This window comes from Lontra canadensis, unplaced genomic scaffold (assembly GCF_010015895.1).
Source record: "Lontra canadensis isolate GAN:19392208 unplaced genomic scaffold, GSC_riverotter_1.0 scaffold2, whole genome shotgun sequence".
NCBI classification, from domain to species: Eukaryota; Metazoa; Chordata; class Mammalia; order Carnivora; family Mustelidae; genus Lontra; species Lontra canadensis.
In genome coordinates, this window is record NW_022630996.1 from 4,220,760 (window position 1) to 4,241,048 (window position 20,289).

The 20,289-nt window shown below is 40.8% G+C and overlaps 1 protein-coding gene across 4 annotated transcripts in view; it reads left to right on the forward strand.

The window, feature by feature from the left end:
• The first annotated feature begins 1,714 nt into the window (after window positions 1–1,714).
• Window positions 1,715–20,289, forward strand: part of TCAF1 (TRPM8 channel associated factor 1) — a 44,359-nt gene continuing 25,784 nt past the window's right edge. For 2 of the 4 annotated variants that reach the window (XM_032866893.1, XM_032866918.1), the window contains exon 1: window positions 1,715–1,858. The gene's annotated coding sequence lies outside the window, so the exon portion shown is untranslated. Of the gene's footprint in view, window positions 1,859–12,943; window positions 13,104–15,155; window positions 15,304–20,289 lie in introns of those variants that run through there. The other 2 variants (XM_032866910.1, XM_032866900.1) reach the window with 2 other exon arrangements.

The window sequence follows — 20,289 nt, forward strand, 5'->3', positions numbered from 1 at the left end:
GACTGGCTCTGGCCCTGGAAGGAAAGTCAGGCCTGGGGTGAGGAGTGGGAGAAGAAAGGCAGAGAGGTGGGGTACTAGGACTGACAGGCCTCAGAGTCAAGAATGCCAGTATCACACACAAGGTATCGTGTGTGTTTCCACAACCCCAAAAAGCAGCAGAGCTTTAAGTGGTAGTAAGAGAGCACAACCAAGTATTCTGTTGACAAGGTGCTCTACCCACTACACTTTCTACCTGCAAAGAAGGAATTATCTTCTTTAGATGAACAAATTCAGAAGAGAAGATGAACAGAAAGAGAAATAAGCATAAAAAGGGAAGTGAGATTCAGAACTGAGGGTGGTCTGTGGGGTCCAGGGCGGAAAGGGAGCTAACAGGTCAAAGTCGCTCAGAAATAAGTGAAAGAGAAGCAAGAGAAATAGGAGGACAGGCAGAGAGATCCAGGTGGAGAGATGGCTGGCTTTGAAGATGGAACCCCAAAACCAAAGAATTTGGGCAGCCTCCAGGAGCTGAAAAAGTCAAGGAAATGATTTCTCCCCCCAGGTCCTCCAGAAGAACACAGCCCTGTCAATACCTTGATCACAGCCGGTGGCTTCTGAGCTACAGCAGTATATGATAATAAATGTATTCTTTCAAGTCACTAAATTTGCGGGGCATTTGTTGCTGCAGCCATAGGAAAGGAATGCACTTCGCGGATCCTAAGGAGGAGCCCTGCCAGACGCTTCAAAGTCTAGGTTTGTAACAGCCACAGCTTTCTTTCTCTCATGCCCAGTGTCTGTCACCTATTGTTGATTAGCAAAATTTTTAACACCTTCCTCTTTTTTTTAACTTACAAAACAATATATGTGCTATTTTAAAATAATTCAGTGGTTTTTTTAAAAGATTTTATTTATTTGACAGACAGAGATCACAAGCAGGCTGAGAGGCGGGCAGAGAGAGAGGAGAAAGCAGCTCCCTGCTGAGCAGAGAGCCCGATACGGGTCTCGATCCCAGGACCCTGAGATCATGACCTAAGCTGAAGGCAGAGGCTATAACCCACTGAACCACCCAGGTGCCCCAATTCAGTGGCTTTAAAAAAAAAAAAAAAAAGATTTTTATTTACTTATTTGACAGAATATCACATGCAGGGGGAGCAGCAGAGAGAGAAGCAGACCATCCACTAAGCAGGGAGCCTGATACCTGGCTGGATCCCAGGACCCTGAGATCATGACCTGAGCCAAAGGCAGACACTTAACAACTGAGCCACCCAGGCGCCCTAACTCAGTGGTTATGAAGGTAAGTATCAATACCCAACTCCTCTCTTAGCTCTGCCCGGTGTATAAGCAATGTAAGATGGTTTTCTTCCTAAAGAATGTAATCATATGCTCCATTCTAATGCAACCTGACGCTTTTAATTAAAAATATCTAGGACCCGTAGTAGATTTACTTCGTCTTTAAAAATAATCCCTTATTATCGTCTATAAAAAATATATTATATCGATTGCTCACTTGTTCATAAATTGTCTCAGATTTATTTCTCAACAAACTGCCCTGCCGCACTCCCCGGATGGATGCTGGAGTCCCCATCCCAGATCCAGGGCCGCATCTCCCTGCAGAAATGGATACAAAGCGAGGCTTCTACGGTCCGGGGACTGAGGGCTAGGCTCCGCCCCAGCGCTACAGCCACCAATCAGCTCCTGGGTCGCCCCCTGTCCCCCGCCCCGCTCGCCCCCCTGTCTTCCTGAGACTTTCCACGTCCCCAGCCTCATCCGCCGCCCACTCCCTTCTCACCTGAGAAGCTCCTTGCCTTAGGGAACGGCCGCGGCCCTTCCGAGCCAGTCCTCTCCGCCCCGAACCCGCGCTGCAGAAAAAGCCGGGCAAACGGTAAGTGAGAGTCAGCGATGGATTCTGGACCCAAGGAGGCCTGGGATCGACAGAGGCCACCGCCCGGAGCGCTGCGACCCAGGGGTGGGGTGGGATGGGGGAGACCCGGAGACAGAGGGAATGCCCGAGGAGACCGTGTGTGCTGTGGGGTAGAGAAGAATGGGGACTGGTACGGGGCCTCCGTTTGTCCCCAAGGGGAGGATGGCAGACGTGTTTAATAGAATTTCTTTCTGTTTACCTCTCGGATCCTTCTCTGCTGTCTCCCTGCAACTCGGTCTGTGTTTTCTTCTTGCTGCAGTGTTTGTCACCCTTGCTTGTCAGGAGGCGATGAGCTTCCCCCTACCCATTTTCTTGTGCTTTTTTTGTGCGTGTGCTCTGCAAGGAGCTATTGAGATTTGAGCTAAAAGGAACCCTGGAGGTAATGTTACCCATCTCCTGGGGCCTGGCTCTTAAATTATCTGGGTGTTGCTGGTCTCTGCAGGACTACTCCCACCGCCCCCCAACCCCCAACTTTGACCCTTGAAAGGTCAAAGTCCTGACATGCTCCAGGGCTCTAGGTGCCCAAAGGCTCTGAGTGTGTCTGCGGTGGGTGAGGGAGGTGCGCTGGGTGAGGGCGGTGCGGGTGCTGGAGGGGTGGTGGTGGTAAGAGTAGGTGCAGTGAAACCTGCAGAACATTTAGTCTGGAATGTGTTTGGCCTGAAGCTGTAAATACTGGATTCTACAGTTCCCAGGTAAACCGCAGGAGCTGGCCAATGAGTTGGGTAAACCTGCAATGGAAGGAGAAGGCTTTAATTATAGGAGAAAAAGACTTATGAATCAGATAATAATTAAACTTCTTGAAAGAAGTGCAAGTTCAATTAGACATAAAGGACCGAATGACCTGTCTAGCAAACCATGCATGCATGCATCCATCCATCCATCCTCCATCCATCCATCCATCCTTTCATACTCCAAATTATTTATTTGTCCACCGACTTCATTCCAGTATCTTGTTTTCTTTTTTGCTTTGGTTTGGTTTTTTTAAAATTTATTAGAAAGGGGTATATAAAACATCTAAACAGTCTAAAGAATAATGAACAGAATGCCTGACCATCTCCTAGACTGAAAAAATGACATTGCAGTACCACAGTAGCTCCTTAAGCCCTTCTCCCTTCCATGAGAGGTGACAGCTGATTTTTGGATTAATCATTACCTTGCTTTTCTTTATAGTTTTGTGATTTGTGTGTGTATTCCAAAAACATATACATGTTTGCTTTCCCTATTTTTTAAGTTTTCATATTAATGACATTATACCGTAGATACTCAAGTTTTTGAGATTCACCCTTGAGGATTCCTTCATTTTCACTGTTTTGGTAGGAGTACACCATAACTTATCCATTCTACATTTAGGTTTTGCTAGTTTGGGAAATGTATTAGTTATCTATTGCTGTGTGACAAATTATCCCAACACTTAGCAGCTTAAAACAAAAACCCAATATCTCACAGTTTCTGTGGGTCAGGAATCCAGGAGGAGCTTGGCGGGGAGTGTCTGATGTAGTATCTCTCACTGGCTGTAAGCAGCATTGGCTGGGACTACAGTCTTCTCAAGGCTGAGAGTAGAGGGAACCCCTTCCAAGCTCCCTCAAGTAACGGTTGGCAAGCCTCTTGGCCTCTGGCTTTGGTTGGACACATCATTTCTTTGCCAAATGGGCTTCTGTTTAGAAACCAGTCAAAACATGGCAGCTTGCTTTCTCCAGGATAAAGGCTCCCTGAGAGAAGAAGAGATAAAGATGAAGGTCAGATTCTTGTTGTAACCTAATCTCAAAAGTGACATGTGATCTTCTGTTTATTAGAAGTGAATCACTAGTTGTAGACAACACTCAAGAGAAAGGGCTTACACAAAACCATGAATATCTGGAGGCAGGGATTATTGGGGGCCATTTTAAAGGCTGCCTACTACAGGGGATATTAACAAATAATGTTCTCTAGCATTCCTACACGTGGCTTCTGGTTCACATCCACAGGCTCACTCTGGTTCCCTCAATTGCACACTCAGGCATAGAATTACCAAGTTATAAGATTTGTGTATGTGCAAATTTATTAGGTTATTTCCAATCTGTTTCCGAAGTATTGAGCTGGTTTTTACTCCCTCTTGCAAGACATGAGAGTTCCTATTACTCCACATACTTGTTATAACTTGATATTATCAAATTTCATTTTTAGCCTGTCTGGTGCACATGAAATAGTGTTCCACTGTAATTTTAATTAGCATTTCTCTCATAACTAATGAGGTGTCCATCTCTTCAGACATTGGTGAAATATTGTGGTTTCTCTCTGAAATCCTGATTCCTGTCTTTTACTCATTTTCATATTGGGTTGTTTGCTTTTTTTCTTATTGCCTCATTGGAATGCTTTCCTTATATAATGTGGATGATAACCAATTCGTTGTCAGCTATATATGCTGCAAATATCTTCTTCCAATTTGGTGCTTAGTTTTTCTTTCTCTTTATGTCCATTTCTTTCAATGAACCAAGTTTTGAATTTTAATTGCAAGTTACCAATATTTTCTTTTATAAAATGAATACATTAATTTTAGTACATTTACCTCTTAAAGCATTTATAGTTTTGCATTTGGCGATTTGTCTTAATCTACCTGGAAACTGATTGTTATATTGTTTATTCAATATGAATAATCAATTGTCCCAGCACCAGTGATCGGCAAGAATTCAGATTTTCATATACATGAATTTGTTTTAAGTTTCCTAGTCCTGTAGTTATCTATTTCCTTAATGATTCTAGGTTTATAAGAAGTCTTAAAATATGGTAGTAAAATTCTTCCCATTTTTTTATTCTTCTTCAAGAGTTTTTAGCAATTCTTGGATCTTTGATCTTCCATATAAATATATTTTTTAAAGATTTTATTTGTTTTAGAGAGAGCACGTGCAAGCAGGGGGAGGGGCAGAGGGAGAGAGAAAGAGAGAGAGAGAGAGAAAAATCTCAAGTAGACTCTGCACTGAGCATGGAGCCTGATGTGGGGTTCAACCATGTGGCCCTGTGATCATGACCCAACCAACCAAGAGTCAGACACTCAACCAACTGAGCCAACCAGATGCCTCCATCTAAATATTTAAATAAACTTATCAAGTTCTCCAAAACAAGGAACAAACGTGTAAACAAACCTGTTGGAATTTTGGTTGATATTGCATTAATTTTATATATCAGTTTGGGGAGACAAGTCCTCTTTAAGATGTTGCCTTTTTCCATCTATGAACTTGGTACATAATGCTATTTATTTAGTTCAACTTCAATGTTTTTTATAATATTTTTTATTTTTTTTCTGCTATGTTTATTAAATTTATTTCTAAATACATTATATTTTTACTGTGATTGTAAATGTTTTCTTTTATAAAATTATATTTTGTAGCTTATTGTTCCTGGTGTATAGAAAATCAGTTGCCTTTTATATATTGACTCTATATAAAATGTGACAAACTCTATTAGTAATTCTAAATTTACCTGTATAGTCTTTCAGATTTGTTACACAGGCAGTCATATCACCTAAAAATTGGCAGTATTGTTTCTTCCTTTCCAATCCTTATACCTTTAATTTCTTTTTCTTGTCTTAACTGCATTGGCTAGGACTTTCAGTATAAAGTTGAATAAAGGTTTTATCCTTTTTTTATCCTTAAGATAAAAAGAAAGATTTCATTATGTAAACTTTGGCATTTGCAATGGTTAGTTTATAAATGCCTTGTTCAATAATAAGAAAGTTTGATTCTTTTTCTGGGAAGCACTTATTTTAAATGAGTAGATATTTTATTATAGAATGCTTCTTCTATAGCTATCGATTTTCTCATATGTTTTTTCCATTTAAATATGTTAATATGATGAAGATAGTCTTCAGTCTTAAATATTTAATCAACTTTGCATCCCTGGAATAAACTGTCTTTTGTAAATATGCAATAATTTTTACATAATGATATAGAGATAAGCATTAGATATTTGCAATTATATATGTGAATTGAGATTGGCATGCAATTATCCTCTTTGGTTCTAACTTTATTATTTGTTGATGTCACCTCATAAAATAAGATGGGTAATATTCTCACTATTGCTATTCTGTGGAAGAATTTGGGTTAGGTTGGAATTATCTGGTCCTTGAATATCTCCTCAAATCACCAGCAAAACCCCAGAGTGTGGAGTTTATGTTATCAAAAGGTATTAAACTTATTGGTTCAATTACTTTAAGGATTATAGGACTATCTAGGTTTTCTTATGAGTCAACTTTCATGAATTTATTTTCTAAGATATTTAACTGTTCTATATCTATATCTATATCATATATATTTCAAGCTTAATAGAATAAAATTGCTCATAATATTCTCTCACTATGTTTAGTTTATCATTATTATGACCTGTACACTTTCTCATTTTGTTTTGACTAATTTTGCCAGAATTTAGACTACTTTATTAGCTCTTTCATTTACTTATACACACATACGTAAAACTTAGATTTTTTCCATTGATATTTATTTTATTAGTTCTTCTTCTTTGAATTTTTGTTATTTATTTTCTAAGCTTTTAAGGTATATGCTTAGCTCATATGCTTAACTCATTAAGCTCTTAAATTTGTGTCACTGCTTTTTAGCTGTATCTCATAAGTTTTGATATGAATATTTTGCAATCATGTAGCTGTAAGTATCTATAATTTTCATTATGGTTTCTTATTTAAGCCATGAATTTTTTTACAACAATGTATTTTATTTCTAGTTACTCACATGAAAATTCTTTTATTATCTTGCAGTAAATGTTGCCTAATTCATTATGTAGTCAGAGAATGTGTGATATCAGTTCCTTTGGACTTTTGAAGCTAGCTTTATGACCTAGCACCTGGTCCATTACATTTGTGCACTTGAAGATAATGTGTAGTGTCTAATTAATTAACAAGTGTGGCAATTATACAATCCAGATCTGCCATATCTTACCAATTTTTTATCTGTTTGAATTGTCAATTACCAAAAAAAAAAAAAAAGTATGTTACAATCTCTCACTGTGATGGTAGATTTTGAAATTTCTCATTGTAGATGTGTATTGTTTTACTTTATGTATTTTGAGGCTACGTTATTAGTGAATTGGAGTAAATTGAAAAATTTAACATTATGTAACGATTCATTATTATGGCTACCTATTAATGCTTTTAGTCTTAAACTCTTAATTTGCTCAGCTATAAAGTCAAGGTTTCTTTGACTAGTGTTGACCCTGACTGGTGATTACCTTTAAGAAAGATTTATCTTTTGGGCTCCTGGGATCGAGCCCCACATCCGGCTCTCTGCTCAGCGGGGAGCCTGCTTCCCCCTCTCTCTCTGCCTGCCTCTCTGCCTACTTGTGATTTCTGTCTGTCAAATGAATAAATAAAAAAAATCTTAAAAAAAAAAAAAGAAAGATTTATCTTTCATCCTTTGACTTTAAATCTTTCTAAATCTGTTTTAAGTCATATATAGGTCACAAACTTACCTGTAGTTTTTCATTGCCGGTTTTGAAATTATTGCTTGAGTGGTGCCTGGGTGGTTCGGTTGGTTGGGCATCTGACTCTTGATTTTGGCTCAGGTTATTATCTCAGAGTCATGAGATTGAGCTCGGCATCAGGCCCCACACTCAGCAGAGATTCTGTTTGAGAGTCTCTCCCTTTCCCTTGACCCCTCCCCTTCCCAAACAAATAAATCTTAAAAAATAAGTACATAAAATAAAAAAATAAAATTAGTGTTTGACAATTTATAACTTACCATTGAATAATTTATTCCAATTACATTTATTGTGATTAGTAGTGCAAACAGATTTATTTCTGTCTCTCTCTCTCTCTTTTTTTTTTTTTTTTTGCTAATTATTTTTTTGTGTGCTTTATCTGTCTCTTTTATTCCTTTGTTTCCCCATTTTACTACTACTCTTATTTGGAAATTATGTGTTGTAATGTTTTAGGCTGAATGTTTTAGGAATACTCTAGTTGTATAACACATTTAATTCATAATATTTATTGGGGTATAATTGAGAAAATTTTCATATATATAAGATGCACAATGTGATGTTTAGATATATGTATACATTGTGAAATGATTACCACATCAAGCTAATTAATATATTGATCACCTCACACAGTTTACCTTTTGTTTGTGTGTGTGTGTGAACAATTGAGATGTATTATCTTAGCAAATTTCAAGTATATAATACGATATTATTAACTATAGTCCCTGTAATATACATTAGATCTCCAGAACTTATTTATGTTACATACCTTAATTTTGCAGCCTTTGATCTATACTTCTCTTCATTTCTCCCACCTCCCAGCACCATGCTATTTTCTGCTTCTGAGTTTGACTATTTTAGATTCTACATATAAAGGAGGTCACACATACTTGTCTTTGAATTATTTTGAAACTTTGAAACATTATAATGCCCTCAAAGTTCATCCATGTTGTCACAAATGGCCAGGTTTTCTTCTTTTTTTATGGCTAAATAAATTCCATTGTATATACATACAACAATTTATTTATCCATTCATTCATTGGATAATGACTTAAGTCATTTTCATTTTTCATATCTTGACTACTGCAAATAGTGCTGCAATGAACATGGGAGTGCAAACATTACTTCCAGATCCTGATTTCATTTTCTTTGAATATATACCCAGAAGTTGGGTTCCTGGATAATATGGTAGTTCTATTTTCAGTTTGGGGAGGAACCTCTATGCTGTTTTCCATAATGACTTTACCAATGTACATTCACATCAACAGTACATAAGTGTTTCCTTTTTTCCCTTACCCTCACCAATACTTGTTATCTTTTTGATAGTAGTCCTTCCAACAGGTGTGAGATAATATGTCATGGTTTAGATTTGTATATCCTGATAATTAGTGGATTTGAGTACTTTTTCGTATACCTATTGGCCATTTGTATGTCTTCTTTTGAGAAATGTCCATTTAGGTCCTTTGCTCATTTTTTAATTGGATTATTTATTTTCTTGCTAGTGAGTTGTTTGAATTCCTTATTTATTTTTTGTATTAACCCTTACTGGGGATATAAAGTTTACAAACATTTTCTCCCATTCCATAGGTTATCCCTTCCTTCTGTTGATTATTTCTTTTGCTGTGCAGATGCTTTTTAGTTTTAAGTAGTCCCACTTGTGTACTTTTGCTCATTACCTGTGTTTTTGGAGTGATATCCAAAAATGTGTTGCCCAGACCAATATCAAGAAGTTTATTCCCTATGTTTTCTTCTAGTAGCTTTCCAATTTCAGATCTTAACATTTAAGTCTTTAAGACATTTAGAGTTGATTTGCATATATGCTATGAGACAAGAGTCCAGTTGCATTTTCTGCATGTGGATATCCAGTTATTCCAACACCATTTATTGAAGAGCCTATCCTTTCCCTATTTCTTTGTACCTTTGTTGACAGTGAGTTGAATGTAAATGTGTGGGCTTATTTCTGGAGTCTTCATTTTTTTTTCCCATTGGCCTATGTGTTTGTTTTTATGCAAGTACCATAATACTTTAATTCCTATAGCTTTGTAATATAATTAGAAATCAGGCATTTGTAATGCCTCAAGTTTTATTCTTCTAGCTGAAGCATGCCTTGGCAATTGGAGTTCTTTTCTGGTTTATATGATGTTTAGGATTTCTTTTTTCTAGTGTTGTAAGAAATGCCATTGGAATTTTGATAGGGATTGTATTAAATCTGTAGATAATTTTGGTTAGTATGAACATTTTAACATTACTAATTCTTCCAATCCATGAACATGGAATATCTTTTAATTTATTTGTGTCTTCACTTTCTTTCTTCAATGTTTTGTAGATGTCAGTGTAGAGATCTTTTACTTCCTTGGTTAAATTGGTTCCTAAGTATTTTATTGTTTTTAATGATATTGCAAATGGGATTGTTTTCTTATGGTTTTCTATATATGAGTTTTATGAATTTTCATCCTATAGTGAAATTCTCCAGCCTTGCTTCTATAATTTTTCAACATATTGACTCAGTTAAAGTCAATCCCTAAGAATGCAAATGTCCAAATCACCCATGAGTCTATTTCTATTATTTGTTGTTTCTTCTGAGTTCTTGGCAATGTAATCGGATTTTTAGCCTCTCCCTAAATTTTTTATTGGGTAAAGGACATCATGAATGAAAAATTATAAAGTTATACTTGATGTTATTGTTACTCAAAGAGGATTTTTTGGGGGATGAGAAATGATAAAGCACCAGAAGATTACTTTTATGCTATCAAACATTAGTTTTAAGCTTTCTTAAAACTGATGCATTTTAAGTTTTTACTTTACTCAAGACCATATTCTTTACTCCAAAGGTGTCATTATTTTGATATGCCATGAATCCTCTCATGTCTCAACTGAAAGCAGAGTGTGTTGACAAGAGTATATTGTTTTTGTTGGACTTGACCTCCATTGCTTTATTCCCAGAACAGTATAGCTACTGAAATAACTGCCACCTGTTTAACATTTAACCACCGTTTTCAACAAGTTTTGGTGGATTTTTGGAGGTAGCAGTCCCTCTCTGTATGTGCATAGCTTAAGAGTCAGCCAGTGACAAATTAAGGGGAATTTGTATATAGATTTTTTTATATTCAGTTCTCAGAGATACCTTCTCGTCTGAAATTTTGCCCTATGAGTTCAGTTGGTTTGAGAATCTTGAATCACTAAGACTGACACTTTCTGCTTGGCCTCACATTATCTGCATTGTGAACTAGAAAATGCCCTAAATGGAAAATCCCCAGCAGATGTGGAGCTCATGTCCTGTGTGTTTCTTCCCTTGGGATTATAGCTTCTCAAGTTCTCCTTGTGTTGTTTGCTCTTCAGAATCTTCCTTTGTCTCCTATATTTGTCCAACTTTTACTGCTGTGAGTTTTCAGTGGAAGGGTTGTTCCAAATAAGGTATTCTCTCAATGCCAGATTTAAAAATCTCTTATCATTTTGTCTTGCATTTCAGGTAATTTATCTAAGATTATTGTATTTCTTCTTGAGATACATCCTTTAGAATTTCCTTAAAAATCTTTTGAAAATAAATTCTCAAATATATCTGAAAATAATCTTATCTTTGTTTTTAAGACACTTGTAATGGAAGATAGTGCCAGGTCAGCACTAGGGGTAAGAAAGAAGGGAGGGTAGTATCCAGTTTTAGATTATTATAGATGCCGCTGCCTTGAACATCCTAGTATGTGTCTTTCTGTGATGCATATATATACATTTCTTTTTGGCATAAAACTAAGAGTGGTATTACCAAATAGTCCTTTTTACCTCCAAATTATATTTGTAATATCTTAAAAATACAAAAAGTTTAAAGAAAAAAATTAGTAGCCAACCCTCTCCACTTCCAGAGGTAACCAAATATGTCCATATTTTTCCTGCTTAGATAAACATAAAAGCTCAAGAGAAGCATTACAAATTTTTAGCTGAAAATATATATGGAGAGCATTCCTCAAGATATGACTTGAGCTTGTCCTTTTTAAGAACTGCATAATATTTTATAGTATGGATTTTTAATAAATTGTTCATGCCGATTTAGCTGAGTATTTATAGAACGTAATATTTCAAAAGTTATTTCATTACATTCAGGATTTCATGGCAATCTCATGGTAGAAACTGGAAAAACAGAAACTCTAGAAGGATACAGGATTTAAAATGGTGCTAGTGATGTGAAGTCTGAAACAGAGAGAGGCTAGAACTAGCTGAAATGTTAGCAGATACAGGAAGAAAGCGAAGTGCTTATTGAAGATTAAATAAGAGAAGATGAAGAAAAGGAGAAAACCTACAACATAGGAAAGCTGTGATTTGATTCATTCTCACTGTTAAGCTGCTCTTTGTCTTGTTGAGGAGTGTGCTAAGAGTTCCTCATCCCACATTCATGTATCTTGTCCATCCATCCACCAAACAGACATTACCAAACACCTGTTCGTGGCCACATGATGAAGTGGAGAATCTGAAGAAGAATAAAATAAAGTTCTTGACTTATGTTTAGTCTAGTTTGGAGACTTTTAATGAAACCCTGAAGTGATACAGGATATAGGAATCTATCCCCTTTACCACTGAATCCACACTCCTGTGGAAGGTCCAGCCTGGACACTGTTTTGTGGTAGGGGACCATTTTTAACGGTCACTTCTTGAGAATAGTTTGGTCAGGGACACCTTCTTCTTAGGCACCCAGAGAATAAGGGCCAGTGCAGTGATTGGTGAAGGGTGAGGAAACAGCAGAATGTACAGAAGCCACACAATCTTTCAGGCCTTTGGGACCGGCCATAAAAGGGGCAAGTGGTTTTTCTCCCAGCTTCTAAAGTTGAGCTCCCCAAGCTGGATGAGAAGACATGGATTCAAGGCGGGACCATATAGTCAGCTTATGGCTCAAAAGTCAGGTGTTATATCTTGCTCTTACTTAACTAAAATGAGACAGGACTAGGGACAAAGTTCAAGAATTCCCCACACAGAGAGAAATCATATTTATGGATGTGTCACTACCAGCTATTTGTGCAAGGATATTTCATCTATTTTAGTTCATTAAATTTATCCATTTTTGTCACAAAATAATATATATTCCTACTGAAATGTTAGAGGTGTATGAAGAAAACATACTTAAAACTAATCTACTCGTAACTCTCTGAAGTAACTGATTCTAACAGTTTGATGTATGTTTTCCATATAACTTCTGTGTTTATATAAGCATATGTAATAAATTTTTCCCTACAAAAATGTAAGCTATTTTTAATACCTTGTTAAATGTTCATTAAAAATATAAACATAGATACAGCCTAACTCCTAGCACATATATTCAACTCATCCTTGTAAATAGTTATGTATCGTTTTATATACAAATCTATATTTCTCAACCCCTCCCTTGTTGGTAAATAGTTTACGGATTTATTTTTTAACAAATCGCCCCGTAGCACTCCCGCACTCCCGGAGCCCTGCCGGGACTCCATCCAGGATTTGGGGCTGCATTCTCTGGCAGAAACAGACACAAAGCGGGGCCTCTGAGGTGTGGGGGCGGCAGGCCAGGCTCCGCCCCCCGCCGTAGCCGCCAATCAGCTCCCGGGTTGTGCCCCTCCCCCCCAGACCCTCTGCACTGCAGCCCATCTACCCCTGCACGCCTCCCGCCGCCACCTCCACCAATTACCGAATCCGCAGGCTGACTGCCCTGTCTCCTTGTCACGTCTCTGCAGAGCAGTCCCTTCCCCCTTCAGAGTAGCCCGGTGTGAAAACTGCTGGATAACGGGTGAGTAGCGTCCAAAGATGGTTCCGGAACCGGAGCAGGCCCCGGCGTGCGGAGCAACTCCGCGCAGCCGGAGTGGGAGAAGGAGCGACCCAGACGAGGTCCAGAGGAGCGCGGGGGAGGGGCGCCTGTCGGGCTGCGAAGGTAGTCAGGGTCTGGGCCTGAGACCGCTTGGGCCTAGGGAGGCAGATGTTTTCCAAAGATTGCCTGTGGTGTCTCCATCTCTGTGTCTGGTTCTTCTGGCTCATATTTCTTGCGTGCTTCATTTTTCTCCAGGAATTTCAGCCCTTTTACAACACTTTTCATGATGAAATATTTCGAACCTGCAGATACATAAAGAAAATAATATAACAGAATTATCAGATGCGGACATTATATTACCTTTGCTTCAGCACACTTGCTCTCCCTGCCCTCCACCCCGTGGGTGTGTATGTGTGTCCCCCCCCCCACCACTGGTATGTGTGTGTGTGTCCTCCTTTCTAAGAAACAAAACCTGACAGTTAAAATCCTTTCCCTGTCAAATTTCATCTCCATCCTCAGATGTAAGTTAGGGTCTATCCTTCTCACGTACATTTTTGTCTTTTTATTATTTCTCTTTATGTAAGCAATAGGTGCGTTTTTGTTTTGCATTTTAAAATTTTCCAGACAACTCAGTATTTGGGGGGTTTGCCTTGCAGTGCTATTATCTTGTCATTTGAGACTGGAGAGGGGCTTAGCAAGCAAGTCTCCAGTCCTCCTTGTTTATTAGCTCAGAACCCTGAGCTCTGTCAGGAGGGAGTTAAAGGACTAAAGGACATGCTCACTGTCACTCAAGTGGTCCTTCACTGGGCAGGACCCTGAAGGTTCTCTTGATTTCTGTTCCTGTCATTCCCTCTGTGTTTTATGCCATTGAGCTCACCAACCCACATCCCCTATTGGCTATTAATTATATGATTCAGTTTGGGGAAAGATTTGAAAAAGAAAGGAAAGAGGAAAAGGAGGTAGAAGGGGGCTCCAGAAAGGAAATATGACTTGGATTTGGACCAAAATTCTAGCCAGTATATTTAAAAATATGCATTTTCCTGGAACATGAAGTATTGAGTCTTAGGAAAGCCTGAATGTTTTATTTAACAGGCACTGGTCCAGTCTTACTGTATGCCAGTCATTGATCTAAGAACTTTACAAGTATTCAGTCACCTAATTTAGGCTTTACAATAAATCTGTAATATAGGTACTAATTTTATCATTCCCATTGTACAGGTAAAACTGAGTGCAGAGCAATTAAGTAACTTGCTGAAGCCACTCAGCCTATAGATTGTAGCATTGAGATCTGAACCCAGGACATCTGGTGACAGTCTGAGTTTTTAACTGCTGTCCTAGCTTGCATTTCACATGCTAGATCTAGCATCCGAGGACAATGAAGTCATGGACAAAGTAGAACTCACAGTTCACAGAAGGGAGGCGCGGCTGTCAACTGGTGATCAGAGAAGACTTCAAGAAAGAAATAGGAATGGAAATGTACACAGAAGGGTAGACACTAGCTACCTATTGTCTATTTGAAATGTAATATTCTTAACTTACAAAAGTAACATAGACAACAATGCAAACAATGCAGAGCTATATAAAAGTTGCCGTGTGCTCTTCATCAGGTCAGACATTAATGGGTAGAGATGTAGCCCTCCTTTCTCCCATCATAGTACAAATATGTAAAGGGCGATTTTTTATTATAAAAATGAAAGCAGAGCTAACAATTTTGTATAATTTTTGTCCCCCTTCCGCAGTATGTCAAATATACCCCGTGCCCACAACCAAATGGAGATCTAAGCTTTTCCTAAGAATTGAATAATATCGCACAGAAGGTGTCCTATCCTATATTCAGCCTTTCCCTTAGTAACGAATAGTCAGGGAAGTTTGTCTGTAATAGAACGGCCGTCCACTCTGCCAGGATGGGGGCCGCTGCAATGCCAAGCCAGCAGGGCCAGCGACACAAAGAAGCGCTGTCCCCTGCCAAGCGCCGCCCCCTGGGCTCGCTCTCGCGCCCGGGAGGAAGTGGGAAGGAGGAACCCCTCCTTACCCCCCCTACCCAATCCCGGCTGCGCCTCCTCCCGGCTGCTAGCTCGCTCGCCCGCGCGCCGCGGGGCTGCCTGCAGGGAAGCCCCTTCCCCACCGCACCGTGCGTCCGCACTGCGCCCCCAGCCCTGCCCCCAGCTGCCGCCGAGACCCGGTGAGTGGCCCTCTGCGGAAGCCCCGCAGGCGGGAGAAGGGGTGGCTGGCGGGGAACCCGGCCTGGCTCTGGGGGAGGGCGGTGCCGGAGGCCGAGGGGGCGTGAGGGGGCGCGGGCGGACCTGCGGGACCTGCGGGACCTGCGGGAGGGGCGCGCCGCGGGCCCGGGGGCGCCCGGATCTGGGACGGGTCCCTCCATGATTGTGTCCTAGCCCCCGTTGCTGACTGTTTTCTGCTCTGGGCTCCGCGTCGCCGCTGCCGCATTGCTGCCCCTCTCCGGGTTCTGACATCTGATGTTTGTGTTTGCGTGCTTTGTGTGGTCGAGATTCGTACAGGCCCGACCTCTAGAACAGCATCTCCTCCGCAGCTTCGTCGGAGCCGAGGGAGGAGGCAGGGCTTGCTCAGGGTCACACAGGTGGCTGGTGACAGAGCATCACTTCTGTCCTACTGCCCTTTGATCTTTGCAAACACTGGCTCTGGGTCTGACTTCCCTTACCCACTCTCACTAGTCCCCGGAGACGTGTGTGTGTGTGTGTGTGTGTGTGTGTGTGTAAGTAAACGCAAGAGGCGGCAGTGGTCTGTGTACCCCTACCTCACCCAAACGGTGCCAGTGGGTCTGGAGCATTCCCTGCCAGGCAGAGCTTTTCCGCTCTGCTCCCCTCCTCCCCCTACTTCCCTCCCCACCCCAGGCCCCCTCCATTCCTCCTCTGACGTCACGGACAAGCTCTTTGCGGACTGGCTCTGAGCCTGTGTAGGAAAGTCTGGCTGGGGTGAGGGCCTGGAGAGGAGCAGAGGATCCCACACCAGAACTCAGTATGGACAAACCCTCGAATTTAAGAACGACCTGTGTCCCGCGTTGTCCATTTCTTAGGACACTGTCCTCTGGGAGGCAGGCTGGTCAACACTCCGGAGCCTGTGCTCCCCATGATGCTGTTCTCCTCGGAGTTCCCTGGACAGAGAAATGAGCAAATGCGAGTGAGAGGCCCTGGGGGATTCAGGAATTGAGAAGGGAGTGTAGTAAGATAGGAATAGGGGAATAGAAAAACAGCATTTTAAATCATGCTTACTTTTATGGGAATGGGGGGGATTGGAGAGGACCACAAGAAGGTCTTCAAAATTATGGGTAATGGTCTTTTTTAAGCTGGGTAGTAGGTATATAAGAATCTGTTTAATTTTTTTAAAGTATTGTTCTGCCATATGTATTTCATTTTTTTTAAAAGATTTTTTAATTTATTTGATAGAGATCACCAGTAGGCTGAGAGGCAAGCAGAGAGAGAGAGAGGAGGAAGCAGGCTCCCTGCTGAGCAGAGAGCCCAATGTGGGACTGGATCCCAGGACTCTGGGATCATGACCTGAGCTGAAAGCAGAGGCTTTAACCCACCGAGCCACCCAGGTGCCCCTGTATTTCATATTTTAAAAAATATATTAATTAAACCATTTTTTCAATGAAAAATAAGATTGATCTGGGAATATGTAGAATACCAAAGAAGGGTGAACCCACCCCAATTCTAGCGTAGTAGAAGTTGATGGACATTGGACATGGTATTGGATGTATACGGAAAAAGAAACAAGGGGTTCATGGAAGAAAATGGCAAGAAGAAGAGAAGACCTATAGGACTGGATGTCTGTGTGAGTAATCATCTGTCACGGCCAGGGCAGCTCTTTACTGAAGAAGTGATCCTAGGTCTGTTCTTGACACCATCCATCACTCCCCGTTATCCACCACGGAGCACCTCTTCATTCTCCTGGAGAATCCGAAGAACCACACATACCCCTGATCTCAGATACTTACTCTACTTGGATTTGAAATCAAACTATAAAGGAGGATGTGGTGCAGTACCCAAGACAGGCCTGCTACCCTCCTTCCCTTCCAAATACATCTCTTAAAGGGAAACCCCATTTAGGTTGCATGGGGCTCTTTGTGGCAGGAGTAGGGGATTTGTAAAGCTCTCTGCCTGAGTTCTAGGTTGTGCCTGAGGTACCTTCTGCTTTAGAGGTGTCTTGAGTTCCAGCAAGCTGAAAGAGGCCAGAGTTGGCACAGAGGAGAGAAGGCAGAAGCCATGGAAGGAGAACCAAGGACGAAGAGAGGGAGAGAAATAAAAGGGATCTCCCCACCCCACCGCACCCCCACTTCAGGCTGTGTTCCTCTGCAGTCCCCAAGCTGGAGTAGCAAACAGGGATTCCAGCATAAACAGGAAGCATTCGGTTAAAAATTCAAGTGTTGGAGTCATGGATATAGCTGGTTAAAGTGGGAACAGAACCAGCTGCAAAGTTCAAAGAACCCCACAGAGAAGGAAATCAACTTTTTTAGTAGATAAATGTTCAACTGATGATAAAATGCATTTTAGGTAAGATACGATTAGTTGAGCAATCCATTAATGTATATACTCCATCATTTAAAGTGTGTTTACTTGCTTGTTTGAAGTTCTATTACCTGTGGTATTTTTAACTGTAACAGTAATATATACAACAATTCAAAGGATGCAGACCTGGTTAAGGAGAAAGAATACTGTTCACCTCTTCCCTTCCTAATGCAGTTAATGTTGGCATGTTGAAATATGGCCTCCATAGATTTTTCTCTTGTGTATGAAATCCTGGTCCTTAACAGGCTTATATATTTCTGGTACTTAAGAATGTGGACTCAGTACAAGATTTTCTGGGTTTGAATCCTGGATCCACTACTCCACACTTGTGTGACTTGAGCAAGTAACACATTCTCTGGCCATCACATTTTTTTGTTTTGTTTGCTGTTGCCCACCTATAAAATAGATAGTGATTGTACAAACTCACAGGTTTGTTGTCAGGAGTAAATACTTTATGAAAGAAACTTATAATAATACCTGGAACCTAGAAAGCAGTGTATTGTGATTACTCCTACTAAAATTACTGGTACTATTGTTACTGTCTTTATCTCTACAAAAATGGGCTTGTGTCCTAAAATTACAATGATGTGAGGTTTCTACTTAAAGTATATCAAGGGTTGTCTACATAGATGCAAAATAGATTTAACTCATTCTTTGTAATAGTGATGTGATATTCTATGATACAGATTATCATCCTTTATCCAAACATTCTCCCTCTCAGATGTTGACTTGCTACGCATGCAGCATTCGTATCAGGCTGAGGCTGCATTGCAGTTCCACTTGTGGAGCAGGACAGGGGAAACTGGCCAAGAGGAGGGGAACCTGAGTGTTCCTTACCAAACCCTGGCAGGTAGAAGGAGGCAACTCCACAGGAAAAGCCCTCTTCATTCTGGTGCCCTACTTTTCAAATCTCCAGGCCAACTTCCCATCCCTTTGTCACTTTTCCACAGACAGCTTCCCCATGAACTGGCTTGAAATACAGTTAGACAAAAAATGTGAGTTCTCTGCTCTGAGTGTTTCTGGAGTACCAGCCCTGGCAGTGTGACTAGGGCTCAGAGAGGAGGGGTCTGATGTGTGGAGTACCAGCCCTGGCAGTGACTAGGGCCCGGAGAGGAGGGGTCTGATGGACAGCTCTTTAGGGGGTAGGTATGCATGGCTGGCTAGGGACTATGCCCCAGGGTCTTATGTTGTAACACTAGGCTGTGGGGTGGGGTAGCATGCAGAAGTGGGATAGGTATGGCTTTGGGTTAGAGGGTTGCACCCACAGAAATCATAGATGGTTCTGGAAGACCTTCCTTGTCACCTATCTCCATTTCTAGGTTTGCATTTATCTGTCTCCAATTGTAGTTTTGTGTGGCAGTGAGCATCCTTGTACATATGTCTGTAAGAAAGGTAATCAGAAGAGGGATTGCTGGTCTGAGGATCTCACCTCTGAAGTGGGGCTGCCCACTGTTGATTGCTCTCAGCGTCTTGGTCCTTCCAGCAAATTGTTGTCACATCCTCCTAGCCTTTTGGACATTGGGCATTATTATCTGCCTTTATCTTCTTCACCTTCTCTTCCTCCTTCTCCTTCCTCCTTTTTGATAATCTTAGAGGCAACATCATGCATTCTATTTTCAATTGTCTGACTAGTGAAATTGAGCATATTTTCATAGACTAATTGGCCATTTAAATTTCCTCTTCTATGAATAACTTCTCTTAGAAGGATAGGATTTCAACAGGTAGAAAGAGGTGGGAGAGGGAACAGGAAGGAAAGAGCATGAAAAGAGACTCTAAAATGAAAGCAGGGCATGTCCAGGGATGCCAAGTGTTCTGGAAGCTGCAGAGAGGTTAGGTAGCCAGAGACATGGCTGGAAAATGTTAGGAGCAGCCAGCCCAGGACACCTCAAACCCCAAGATGAAGGTGTCAGATTTAACCCTGTGGGGAAAAGCAAAGCTCTGGGAGGGGGTTCTCTTCTGGGAAATAATACATCAGTGGCTTTAGAAGAATAGAGGCAAGATCAGGCCCTGGTGACTCAGAAACTGGGTCAGTTTAGTCGAGGAATGAATTACTGAGCATCTGAACTGGGTTCCTGGCACTATGGTTGGAAACCATGTATGATGACATTGACGGGACTGTAACCAGCTGGATATGGGACAGGAGGGAGAAGGGCACAACTGTGACTCTGTGCAGTTTGCTGTCCTGGCTATTTGTGGACACTAGGAAGAGCAGGGAAAGGACAAGCTCTTGTGAACCAACCGCCTGTTCTATCATCTCAAAACTTCTCTGAAGTAAATGTCACCCTCTGTAGCAGCTAGGGACATTGAGCTCATGTAATGTGCCTAAGAAGAGCTAGTTTGGAAGGAAAAGACTAAATTTAAGACTTCTTTAGTTTTAGAGACCACTGCAGTGGTAGAGTGCTCTGTCAGCGGGGGATCTTGAGTTTATTCATTACCTCAGAACCAGGGCCTTTTCGTCTGTACCCGAGGAAGGCACAGTGCCTGTGCCCAGGACTTTCTCAAGGACCCATGGAAACACTTCAGAACTAAATGTAATCATAATTAATATTACTGTTAGCATTGGCTCCAAAATGTGAAAACTATAAAATCGGAATCATTAAATGTTTAGTTCAGTATTTACAACA